The sequence below is a fragment of the Pelodiscus sinensis genome, chromosome 18 (assembly GCF_049634645.1).
Source record: "Pelodiscus sinensis isolate JC-2024 chromosome 18, ASM4963464v1, whole genome shotgun sequence".
NCBI lineage: Eukaryota > Metazoa > Chordata > Testudines > Trionychidae > Pelodiscus > Pelodiscus sinensis.
The window spans coordinates 29804253-29817144 of record NC_134728.1 but is presented as its reverse complement, the minus strand read 5'-3'; the positions used below and the strand labels follow the sequence as shown (position 1 = coordinate 29817144).

Sequence of the window (12892 nt, the reverse complement as noted above, 5' to 3'; positions counted from 1 at the left end):
AGGCAAATGGAAAAAACTGGCTTAAAAACAGTAAGACTCTCTCATGTGTGGTGGTGGTGGTCTTTTATTTTTGTGGCTACATTCTTGATTTTTTTTTTTTTTTTTTTAAGTGTGGAGTTGGCAATAGCAGTGTGTGACAGGGCAGCCGTATGCCTTCAAGGACAAGGAGGTCTGGGGCTAGACAGCCCCATTCCGTCAGCCATACTTGGGCTTAGGACGGACTGGTGTCAGGTGGCAGCTGGATAAACACCGAGGCCTCACAAAAGGGCAGGAGCAAGGTGGGTGCATGAGGAAATGCTCAGAGGAAGGCCCTGGAAGACGCAGAGGAATCATGTGGCTTTGTCTACACTTAAAAGTTTAAAGCCCAGCTGCGGCAGCATTTTAAGCTGAAACCGTGGCCACAGCATGAGCACTGGGAGAGAGATCTGTCGGCACTCTAGGTAAACCACTTCCACTAGGGGAGTAGCTAACAGTGCTGGGAATGCAGCTCCCAGAACTGTAGCCTGGTTCACGCTGGCGCTTTACAGAGCTGTCACTTGCTGCACTTGGGAAAACTTTCCCCTTGTTTTTCACTCATTCTCATGGAAACATCAGGCCCAAAACTGGTTCCTTAGCACTTTTCCTCATTTAACTAACCATATTTTCTTGGTCTCTTGAGTGATCTTGACCTGTAGCTTACGTTAGACCAAAGGTTTAAAAGGTGTAGTGCTACTTGTGGTTCTGGCAGCTGGACTGGCTTTCTGCCTGTCTGCCAGATCACAAGATTGAGGCTCTGTGCATTCCCACAGCGCTTGAAGGACAAACTCTCAGAACAAACTGGGGGAGCTCCGCTCCTCATGGGGGCTTGGTGGGTCAGCAAATCTACAGCTGACCTGAGGGAGAGCAAATGTCACTGGTGGGCTGAAGAACCGGATTATATACCCTCACTCTCAATGTGGATTGATTTAAATCAAGTTTCTCACTGATATTACTTCACATATTTCTTCAAACAATGCAATCTGATCACTAAACCATGTTAATTTTACAGCTCAATTCAGCATTGTACAGCATCTAAGCAGGTATACTTTGTGTGATAACTTGATTTTTTTATTAATTTAGGAAATGGTACATAATTCTCATCACCTGTGTCAAGCTGCAGAGGCAGCAGCAGTACATTAGGAATGGGAAGAACTAAATCACACACACAAACACTTACATTTTAATAAACTAAATCATAAATGTTTCACGTTTGCAATTGCAGCAGTTTCCTGAGTTGCCAGCTGACAGCTGTCAAACTTTAACATTTTCAAATTTTATTAATTCTAACAGACAAGTCCTCAGGACCCTAAATATACTGTGGCCTTACAACTTCTTCCCCACTCCCGCTCTCATTTTAATGCTGATCTGATTCCAAGTTACCAAAAAAGCTAAGACTTAATGTGCTTAGAGTGCACTTAATTTTGGAGTAAGCCCCACTGAAAACAAGGGATGGGGTTCAGTGTTCCCTGTAAGATTTTCCACCCGTGAGTGGAGTGAGTTTTGTCTTGTGCACCAATATTGATGTCATGTGTGCTTGTTTGGATGTTGGCACCCACTAGTTAGGTTCATGACCCTGGACCGCCCACACACTCTGAAAACCACCCAGCTTGCTGGCCACTCCCCCCCCCCCCCCCCACACACACACTCCCTGTAGTTGTGCCCAGTCTTGCAATCTGCCCCCCCCCCCACACACACACAATATGCCACCAATATATATGCCAGGGCCATTACTATCTGCACCCCAAACACAAACAGCCAGGGCTATGTAGCTCTGCATAGGAGATGGGCGAGGTGGAAATGTTTTCTGCACGCCTGTGCAAGCACACTGCTTAGTGGGAATCCTGATGGGGTTCCTTTGGGAAAGCTGAATTATGGTGAAGCAAAATAGGGACCAGCCTTATGGCATCACCATTATGGTCTGTGAGCTGGATGCTCTGAAATAAGAGGCATGTATTATGTAATATAAAGAAGAAAATGACTCTCAGTGGCAAGTGGCAACTCTAGATTTCACTTACGGCAGCTTTCTGTACTGTACTAGATTCAAAATCTAGTTAACTAATCAAACAACCCATAAGGATTAGCTAAGATAAGCTTTTTTTTCTAGGAACATCCAACACAGAGAACAGCTTTACTTGTTAAATTACATTTATACTAAAAGACACAGAGTCCTGAAGAATGATGCATTGCAAAGTGGATCCACATTGCTCTTCAGACACACACACATCTTCATCCACGTCATTTTCTCCCAGTAAGCAGTAGGGATGTTAAATTTAGTTTACTCAATTAAGTGACTAGTTGATAACCCTGCTGATGCTCCCCTGCTTAACAGCTAACTCTGCTGTGGCTCTACCTTTTAAATGTATTAAGAGCTGTCAGCACAGCGTGGGGGACCTGGCATGGGTCAGGACAACTGATTCCAAGCTCGTGCTGGGTTCCCCCAGCTGCGCACCAGCCTTTTAAATGTATTAAGAGCTGTCAGGCTTTGAATACATTTAAAAAGCAGAGACTCAGCGTACCCCTCTGACTCTCCTGCTCCCTGCAAAGATGGTGCTGGGGGAAACCGGCTTTTAATTTGGCTCCCCCCAGCATTGGCTCTTGCTTCAAGGGACTTGTCGCTTACATCCCTAATAAGCAGTTTTCTTATGATCTTTCATTCTCATCTCCTGCATCATCATCTTGCTCTGCTTACACTTGGCACATTTTCATATTTTATCCAGGGAACAAATAAACTATTCCCAGATAGGGTCCCTCTTACACCCAGAAGTCATGAGAGTTTTTTTATGACAAAGTGTAGGGTTATACAGCTTGCTGGGTGTGTGCTGAACAATGTCTTCCCTTTTTCTTTCCAGTCCACTCCACTTCCTTTATGGCTATGTCTACACTATGCTGGTTTTTGCACAAAAACCTTAGAGCATCCACACCTCAAGCGCGTTTTTGTGCAAGAAAATCAACAGAACAGAGGGTGTTTTTGTGCAAGAAAATCGACAGAACTTGCTGGTAGAGTTATTCCTCTCCCCATAAGGAATAGCTTCCTTTTTGCGCTACAGCTCTTGTGCAAAAAGGCAGGTGTAGATGCTTCGGGGAAGGAGGGGGGTTTGCGCAAGAAACCCCTATCAGGAAAAGCACAGGTATGAAATCGCCATCAGAGCTTTCTTGCACAAGAGTGTCCGTGCTTTTGCGATGCGCTTTGAGGTCTGGATGCGCTTTTGCACAAGAAGTTTTTGTGGAAGATCTCTTTTGTGGAAGGCTTCTTGCACAAAAACCCTGCAGTGTAGACTAAGCCTAAGTGTATATATTGTGTCTGTCTTTAGACAATGTCCTAACTCACTCCCCTGCTGTGCTTGGCTCGGGCCACTACCAGGTAAGCGCAGAACAAAAACAATCCTACCCAGCCTGTGTCTGTCTTTGCACATCAGTCTTCCGAGAAACAGAAATTGAAAGTTCAGAACTTTGAAGAAGCAAAAGCTGGTTGTTAGGATGGACAGATTAGAGCTAACAGTTGATTTTTTTGAGACTGTAAGTTTAGCAATGTTGTGACTTTAATTTTATTTAATTGTAACTGCTGTTTTTAAATTAAAAAAAATTAATATTGATTATGTCCAAATAATTTAAAATCCCAATTTAAATGTTAAAAAATCCAGTTAAAAAATCATTGATTTTTATCTGCTCTGCTCACTGCATATGCTGTATATGGGATCATACGAAGCAAAGAATCTCTGTTTTTGAAAATCCCTCCTGTTCTATACAAAGCTTTAGCAGCGGAGCGGAAAGTTTAAAAACAAAACTCCTTCCATGTTCTGTGCATCTTCTAGAGCAAAGCTCAGAGAAATACAGTGCTAAATAATCTCTGTATAACAACAGCGCAGGGGCCTACTTCATGGAGGCTTTTCTCGCTGTCGGCAGGGTGATGAGTGAGGTTGGGGGGTGGGGACATGGGCTCTCAGTGCAGCCTCAGCCTGCTTACTTGTTGCCTAGCTGAGACCCGGTGCCCTGCCAAGGCTGTGTGCCTCCAGCCCCCCCAATTACCCCCTTCACCAAGCTGAGACCCTGCACCCCCAGCCTGCTCACTCACTGCACTGCTGAGACCTCACACCTTCAGCCCCCTCATACACACCCTCCATTGAGACCCCACACCCCAGCCTGCTCCTGCCCCCTCCCCCTCCAGCCAGACGCCTACCCCCAGAGAGAAGGGGGTTAATGAGCATAGCTCTCACTCTCTGGCGGCAAAAGCTGCCAGAGAGAAGGGGGATGGTGAGCGTAGCGAGCAAAGGGCACAGCTCTAGTAGCTTAGGAAATGCCAGACTCCGGTCATCTGGAGAAGTGGGCTGTGCCCATGAAAGCTCATGATCCCATCTACATGGTTTGTTCGTTTTTCAGGTGCTACTAGTCTATTTGTTAAGTTTTTTCTATTACAGTCTAACTTGGCTCCCCCTCTGAACCCTTCAGCTCAGTGACACGATTAATCGTATTAAATCAACTTTTATAATAATGAAGGGTTTCAGGCCCAATTCTATACCCATCTCAGTTAGAGTTCGCCGCTGGCTTCAGGGAAAGTGGGATTCCCCCCTTACCTCTCCATCGAGCCACCCACAAGTAGTTCCTTTGGAGTCACTCACCCTGACTAGTGCACAAGCTGGGTTCCCTAAAGACTGGATCGCACAGCTGCAAGCAGGACAGACAGTCTTGTGGGTTCCCCACCCTGCTTTCATTGGAGTGAAAGCAACGAACGTTACATTCAGTAGTAAGTGCTTTGTGGGGGCTGGGCCGTACGGTTCTCACATTCCTCTGTGAGCCCCTTGCTGTTCCCACTTGCCCTGCCCCTTCCTTCAGAAAGCTGCTTTCTACCTGAAAGATGCAAACATCTGCCATGAGACATTGGTTACAGACTTTGAGATTAGTCACGGTGCCTGGGAAACCTGTGTGTGTGTGTGTGTGTGTGTGTGTGTGTGTGTGTGTGTACACTCAATGTTAATTTGAAGTAACAGCCGTTATTTCGAATTCACTTTAATAGCGTCTATGCAGGCAAATCGCTATTTCGAAATAAATTCAAAATAGCGGAGCACTTATTTCGAATTTGGTAAACCTCATTCTATGAGGAATAACGCCAAATTCAAAATAGCTAATTTGAAATAAGTGCTGTGTAGACGCTTATTTCGAAATAGGGGGCCTCCAGCCCTTCCCAGTTCCCCCTGGTTGCCACTCTGGGCCAAACCAGGAAAACTCTTCTCCTCTCCCCTAGTCCTGGAGCTCTTAAAGGAGTAGACTCTGGCCACACTGCACATGCCAGTCACTGCCCCTGACCCAGGATGAGCCGGGCAGCCAGAGCCAGCCAGCAGTCCCCCACTCAGTCCCTCAGCACCCAGGGGCCAGCCAGGGGCCGTAGACGGCGCGCACCCTCCTGGACTAGTGCGGAGATCATGGACCTCATTGAGGTTTGGGGGCAGGCCCCAATGTCCATGATCTCCACGCTAGATGGAGGGATGCGGCCATCTACGGCTGCATAGCTGCCACCATGGACAAGAAAAGCCACAGGCACATCCAGGAGCAGGTGCGCCTCAATAAAAGAACTGCAGCAGGCATACGCCAGGGCCACTTGGGGCAGCTCCGCAGCAGGGGCAGACACCTGCTGTTATTTCACCGCCCTGGACTGCATCCTGGGGGGTGGTGCGGTCCATGCCACCCCAGGGGGCAGCGAGCCGGGACCAGAGGGCCCTGACCAGGGCGCGGAGGAGGAGCCGCCACACCAGCAGGATCCCCGAGCAGTCCCAAGAGAGAAGTCAGTAGGGTCGTCTGAGGAGACCACACCATGTAAGTGCCGTCACTGTTCCCTTCCGGGGGGAGGAGGGGTAGGAAGACCAGGGACCCCGTGCGTGGCCTTTGCTTATATCACAGCAACCTGTGCACGTGCGAGCATGTGCCGTGCCACCCCTGGGCAGGTGGCTCCAGCTGCCTGCCATACAGGGGCCGTGGTCTGATAGCCACATGCATATGTGAAGAGACCTGACATGCTCCTGACCCCGGGGCGGGACACAGCAGGATGCCCTTCCTTCACAAGCCACCTCTAACATCTGCCCACCACCACCACGTCGGCCACACTACACAGCACAGGGGCCTGGGTGCGGTCTCGGGGCAGCTCCCACTCCCGGGGATAGCCGGACATTCAACCATGGCCTCCGTGCAAGCACAGATGACGGTGCAGGGCATGGTCATCCTCACCTCGCAGAGGGGGGCTGGGTTTCACCCACTGTGTCCCCAGGGAGAACTGACCACTGCTCTTGTTTCTCCACAGCTGCATCAGCTTCGCGTACAGGGCGCATCACCCCGCCCGGGACATCCTCCTGCACCCGAGGGCTCAGCAGGTCCACCGCATCACTGCAGGGGTACCGAGACAGCAGCGGGTGGCCCTGTGAGCCCTGCACCGCACCATGGAGCAGTGGGTGCAGGACGAACAGGAATTCCGGTGGGAGCTGCTGGCCCAGGGTCGTGCCATCGGTACCCATCTGCAAAACCTGGTGCAGAGCGTGCTGCCTCCTGCCGCTTCAGTGCCTGCTGCCTCCCCAGCTCCCGCTCCTCTGCCCACTCCTTCTCCCCCTCTCGCCTCTCCCTCCTCAACCTCCACACCCCCCCGGGGATGCTGAGGCCCCCGCACCTGCCATGCTGAGAGACAGTTGGACCGGCGATACCCTCACCCCTGAGCTTCCCCTCCCCCTTGTTCCCCTTGCTTCCCCCTTCCAGCTCCCTCCTCCCAGTTTTCCCCCTCCCCTCTCCCGCCTCCTTTCCCCAGTCTCCCCAGAGTTTCATCCCCCCAGTTTTGTTAAATAAAGAGAGTTTATATTTTTGAAAATACGTGTATTTTATTTGACATCAGGAAGGGGGGTTAGGGAGGGGTATGTGGAAGGCAGGCAAGCAAGTAGGGACACCTGAGAACCGGGGGCTGGGGGTGTCCCTTTAAGCACGGGCCACAGATAGCCTCAGGCAGCAGCCACACAAACACTCCTTACCTGATGCCTTCACCCTGACCTGGTTCCAGCCGGCCTTAACTCCGAATCAGTGTCTACTCAGTGTGGACGCGGTATTTCGAAATAGCAAAATGCATTTTGTGTGTAGATGCGTTATTTCGAAATCACGCTGTAGTGTAGACATACCCTAACTTATAATGCAAAAAGTAAATACACAATTCATTTCAATTCAGCAAGTAAAACTCAAAGTCATTTTTGTTTTTGCAGTTATGGTATTTCCTGCTAACAGGTTAGCAGCAGAGGAAGCTGTGTGCATTTGTAAATAACTGGCTTCACTGGCCTATTTTAAAGACCATTTGGAAAAATGCTTGTTGATCTGAGTCTGTAGAAAAGGTTCTATAAATTGTTACTGTACAGGGGTAATCCCTCAGTCCCCGGAGGGTCTCATCATCGGGCTTAATCCCCAGCGCCCTTATGCCTCTTATCTGCCCTGACACCCGTCTTCCCTGTGTCCTTCACCGGAGTCCTTTTTCCTCGAAACCCTGATCAGTCCTTAACTCACCCGGAGTCAGCCGCAACTAGCGCCTCTCCTGGCAGGATAGGAGGGGGGCCTGGGCCCACCCTCTCTCCAGGCCCTAGCCCAGGACCCTAAGGATAGGAACCCTTGTTCCTGTCCGGTTGGTGGGGGGGAGGGGATGCCCCTTAAGTCACCAACCCACGGGCTCTGAATGCCACAATGCTGGGCTACTTCCTCCAGCCCATCCGTTCCCCTTTTGGGTCTTCAGCCTCCTCCTCGGCCGTGCCGCTTTGCCGTCTTTCCCCCCCATCTCCTCCAGCGTTTGGCGTCTCACTCTTTGAAATTCCGCGTTCTCCTGGCTCTGCCCTTCCTTTGCCCCCAGCACCTCCCTTCATGCCGGTGCACATAGCCATTGGCATGGGCCACGTGCTGCAGCCGAGCAGGCGCCGCATCGTCGTGGTCCTGGGGCGGCTCTCTCGCCGAGTGGTAGGGGGTTCGCCACCTGTCACAGTTACCCAGATGTAAGTCAGCTGTGGCCCTAAATTAGAATTGGAGATGGGAGAGCTCTTTTGCTTTTGGAAAAGTCTTCTGGCTGACTTTTGGGGAACATTGTTTTTAATATGGCTTGGTCTAGATACGTGCAGTGTGAAATGTTAGCTCTGCTCAAGTCAATGAGACCTGTCAGGAGTCGTCTAGAGACCATTTGATCCTGCAGTTGGTCCTGCCATGAGTGCAGGGGACTGGATTAGATGGTCTCTCAAGGTCCCTTCCAAACCTACACTTCCATGATTTCACCCCAAACATGTGTGCTTCAGTTGAGCTTGGGGTGGAGAAGGTTGTGTGATTGACCAGAGAGCTATTTGCTATGAAACACTGAACAGAAACAAATCAGCCAAGTCTACACTGAGTCCTTGAACCAGAAAGTGACTTGTAGGTGTCTAACTTTAAGCATGAGTCACCCCATTGAAATCAGTGCTTCTACTCATATTGTTAAAGGAATGTCAATCCCACATGCCCAAAAATCATGATTTAAGTCCCTAAATCATGTGATTATTAAAAAAAATGGCTGGGTTCTTTATATTTGCCCCTCAGGTCTTTAGGAGTCACGTTTTCTTCACATTCATGAGGTCAGAAGTGCCCTTTTTTAAAAACGAAAGCTGAGTTGAGATTCTCATATGGAGCCTGGTCTCTGAGAAAAGCCCCAGACAGCATGGGACTGGCAATAAAATCGCAAGTATTGGTAATAGAGATGTATTGGTGACGCTAAGCAGCTATTTAACTACCTTGCTGAAGTGGGACCTTAGCTGATGAATTTGGATGGTCTCCCACTGCACATCTGTGCTAATCTCAGCTTTCATGTACAATAGGTCGTCCTCTAGCCCCCTTGAAGCAGGCACCAAAATGCAAAGTGATGGCTATGGGTGGAATTGTCCTGGCAATCTCTTGCAGCCCTGGCATAACCTCCTGTGTATTTCCAGCAGAGACTGCAGATCCTCCCTTCTTGAAAGATACAGCTGGTTCCAGGTGCTATCTCCCACTGGTGTTGTAACAGCCCTACGTCCATCTTTCCCGACCATTTGTGACAGAATTCACCATTTATGCAGCAGAGCAAAACCCTCTTTCCATTCACCTTGCACTGTCAGCCTGAGCAACCTGTCTGCTCCCGCTCCCTTCTGTGTTCAGGCTGTGTACTCCACAATATCCACCTTCCCCACCCCTCCAAATTAGATTAAATCCCACACCCCAGAAACAGGCCTGCAGCACCTCTCTCCTCAGCCTGCAGTCAGCAGGACAGTGACGTGAGCATGGAGAACTCTTCTACAGTCCCGGGAGTGAAATGAAGAGATACAGCTAGCAGTACAGCTGCATTACTAGGACTTTCGCAAGCATGTAAAAATCAAGAAACTTTTAAAAATAAGTAAACACAGGATTTTTGTAGCCTTTTGGGTTCATGGTTTTCCAACTTTTCTCCACCCACTACTGCTGGAAACTTTTCTTTTTAAATGAAAGCTGAGATTATCACATGACTCCATTAGCTGGGGCTTTACACACCCCACCAGATACTGAAAGTCTTGAGATAAAATTGTGAGAGTTGGGCACACTGACTGTTAGGCAAGTAAACCCCAGTTCTACAAATTTGTCTGTAATGGCCCTCTGTAAAGTGGGAATTGTCTTTGTCTTCTAGCCTGTGTTGTCCTCCTGGATTTTACAAGCTCTCACATCTAGGAAGGTATTGAGTGTCACCTGAGCTTTGTGTGATCTCATGGTTTAGCTGCACGTTAATTTCCATGTCCCTGTCAAGTGACTGTTGCGGGGAAACGATAGTTGGGATGGTGGTTGACAAAACTTTCACTCCACATGTCCTGACTGTCATATCTTCTGTTGCTAATGTCATTGTTGTAACACAGGGGACTAATACAAAATGAACTTTAATGATTTTTTGGAGAATGATAATTATTATTATTGTGGGGACTGACTGCTCGGCTTGAGGACTGCGACTTCGCAGATGACCTGGCGCTTCTCACGCATGATCAGCAGGACATCCAAGAAAAGACCAACATTGTTGACTGGACAGCCAGAAGCGTTGGGCTCAGAATTCACCCTGGCAAGTCCAAAGTGATGAAACTGAGGACAACTAACACCGATAAAACCACCGTCATGGGTGAAGAGTTAGAGGAAGTAAATGACTTCAGGTATCTCAGTGGACAGCAACATCGACAAAGAGATCTCTGCTAGAATTGCCCTGGCATCGCAAGCCTTCTAAAAGCTTAATAACATTTGGAAGTCGTCACTGTTGCAGACCAGGACTAAACTGAAGATCTATAGGTCGAATTTGCGCTCAGTCCTGCTGTATGCCATAGAGACTTGGAGGACTAACAAGAAGATTGAGAGCAGACTCAGAGGCTTTGAAGGACGGTGCCTTCATCGTATCCTCAGAATCCACTGGGAACAGCATGTTACCAACAAGGAGATAAGCCAACGCACTGGCATCAACAATGTTGTGGACGAGATCAAGCAGAGACGCTGGAGATGGCTGGGGCATGTCCTTCTGATGAGCGAAACAAGACTCCCTCAAATGGCACTCAGATGGACTCCACCTGGAAAGTGTAAAAGAGGGAGGCCATTGAGCACCTGGAGGAGGACTGTGGAGGAGGACATGAAAAGGAAGGGCATGACCTGGGAAGTAGTCAGCCAGCTTTCTCAGGACTGTGAAGGCTGGAGAAGATTCGTTGGTGTCTTATGCTCCATTAGGAGTGAAGAGGACTAATAATTATTATTATTATTTTATTATTATTATTTTATTATTATTAATTATCTAAATTATTATTATTATTTATTATGCATCTAAAAGTGAAAGAAATCTTAACTGTGAGAGTTCCTATTCAAAATCAACATGATTTGTTTAGGGCAAAACACACGGCATGCAGCAGGCCAGCCATTCCCATTGCAGCCTGTCAGGCTATACTATTTGTCTTATGATAATACCAATACCATAGTAATAGTTAGACTTCTTTATGGGGGAGGGCAGCTCCAGTCAGGCTAACAAGGCTGGGTGTGTGGTGTGGGAGGAGGAGGAGGCAAATTTCATGCCTGCCCACATAGTTGCCATTTCAGATTTGGGAGTGTAGTGGAGTGAGGAAATTTCAACCGGGACTCCTGGGACTACTTAGGCAACTGAAAGCTCTAATGTTTTTGCAGATGATTACGTAGAAATTATCTGACAGGAGCACTGTATCTAATTCCTATGTCAGGAAAGAAAAGAAAATATTAGACCCACTTATGGGACACTGATTAGTTTAAAATTATAGTGTCTGTTCTTGGATATGTTTACTGAAACCAAAAAGGACCATTGTGATCATCTAGTTTGACTTCCTGCATCTTGCAGGCACAGAACCTCATCCAGCCATTCCTGTAATAGACCCTGGTCACTGGCTGAGATAGCGAAGTCCTCACATTGTGGTTTAAAGACTTGAAGTTACAGACAATTCCCCATTGACACTAATTTAAACCTGCAAGTGACCCATAACCCATGCCACAGAGGAAGGGAAACCCACTATCAGGGTCTCTGCCAATCTGAATTCATTCTTGTTCCCAAATATAGTGATCCATTAGACCCTGGGCGAGACCCACCAGCCAGATACTGGGAAAGAATTCTCCATAGTAACTCAGAGTTCTCCCCATGTAGTGTCCTGTCTCCAGCCACTGGGGATTTTTGCTCCAAGCAGTTGCTGATGGATCACTTGCCATGATAGGCAGCCCTGACAGACCATCTCCTCCATAAACCTAGCAAGTTCAGTCTTGAAACCAGTTAGGATTGTTGGCCCACTGCTCTGCTTGGGAGACTGCTCTAGAGCTTGACTCCTCTGATGGTTAGAAACCTTCATGTAATTTCAAGCCCAAGCTTGTTGGACAGTATATATGTACATGTTCTGGACAGCGGATAGGGTTATTTTTTTCCATCGTAAGTCTGGTCTATACTAGTGACTTTCACTGGCAGTAGCTGAATTGGTTAAGAGTGTGCAGAAAATTTACTCATCCAATTTACATAACCATGGATTTGCCAGGATACATCACGTGTTTGGTTCTAGTGTTCTATGATTCCTAGGGTAGACATAGTTATACTAGCAGAAAAGTCCTTTTCAGGCCTGCTCTGTCCTAGAAAGCGTTACCAGTAACCAAGCCTGGTTTTGGAATATCTCTGCATGTGTCCACACTCAATCTGGAATTCTGTTGATAAAATCCTTCCTCTTGGTGGCTGAAAACCACCTCCCTGAATGACACATACTGTCTGCTGGCACTGTTTTACTGGTGTAGTATTAGTGTGGACGCTGTGTTACCTCACCTATTCTGGAAATTGGTTTAAGCTATACAAGCAAAATAATTCTTTTGCCGCTGGTACAAGCTTTATCTACATTAGGGTTTTTTTTCTGGTATTGCTACATCAGTATAGTTATACTGGCAAACCCTTTGTAAGGTAGACAAGGCCTTAGTTAACAGAAAATGTCACCGCTCACCTTGTCTGTTTCACACAGAGGTAGGCTCTGCAGAATTCATGCTTTCTAGATATGACTTGTTGCACATATATATTTCCTTATATTATTCCCGCTCTTTACTATTGTATCTTCGCATTTCCATTGCACTTTTCACTTGAATAAGAACATTCTTCAGCTACACTGTCATTGGTTTATCCTCCCCCTCCTCCTAGCCTATTATCTCCTGACTGGCATAGAGCATTTGGCTAATATTGCCCTCCCTGTCATGCATCTGAAATTCTTCAAATAAGCTTGATCTGGCTAGAATGGTCAGAAACTGAAACCCTGGCCTCTCTCCCAGGACTGGAGACCCTTTGTGTACCCTGGTTTAAATCAGGGATTGTAGCAAACCTTTCTAACCACTC

General features: G+C 47.7%; 1 protein-coding gene across 1 annotated transcript in view; it reads left to right on the top strand.

Annotated features, from left to right (window-relative positions):
- The window catches only part of L3MBTL1 (L3MBTL histone methyl-lysine binding protein 1), a 73406-nt gene that overhangs the window by 5677 nt on the left and 54837 nt on the right, over positions 1-12892 (top strand). The window lies entirely within an intron of this gene.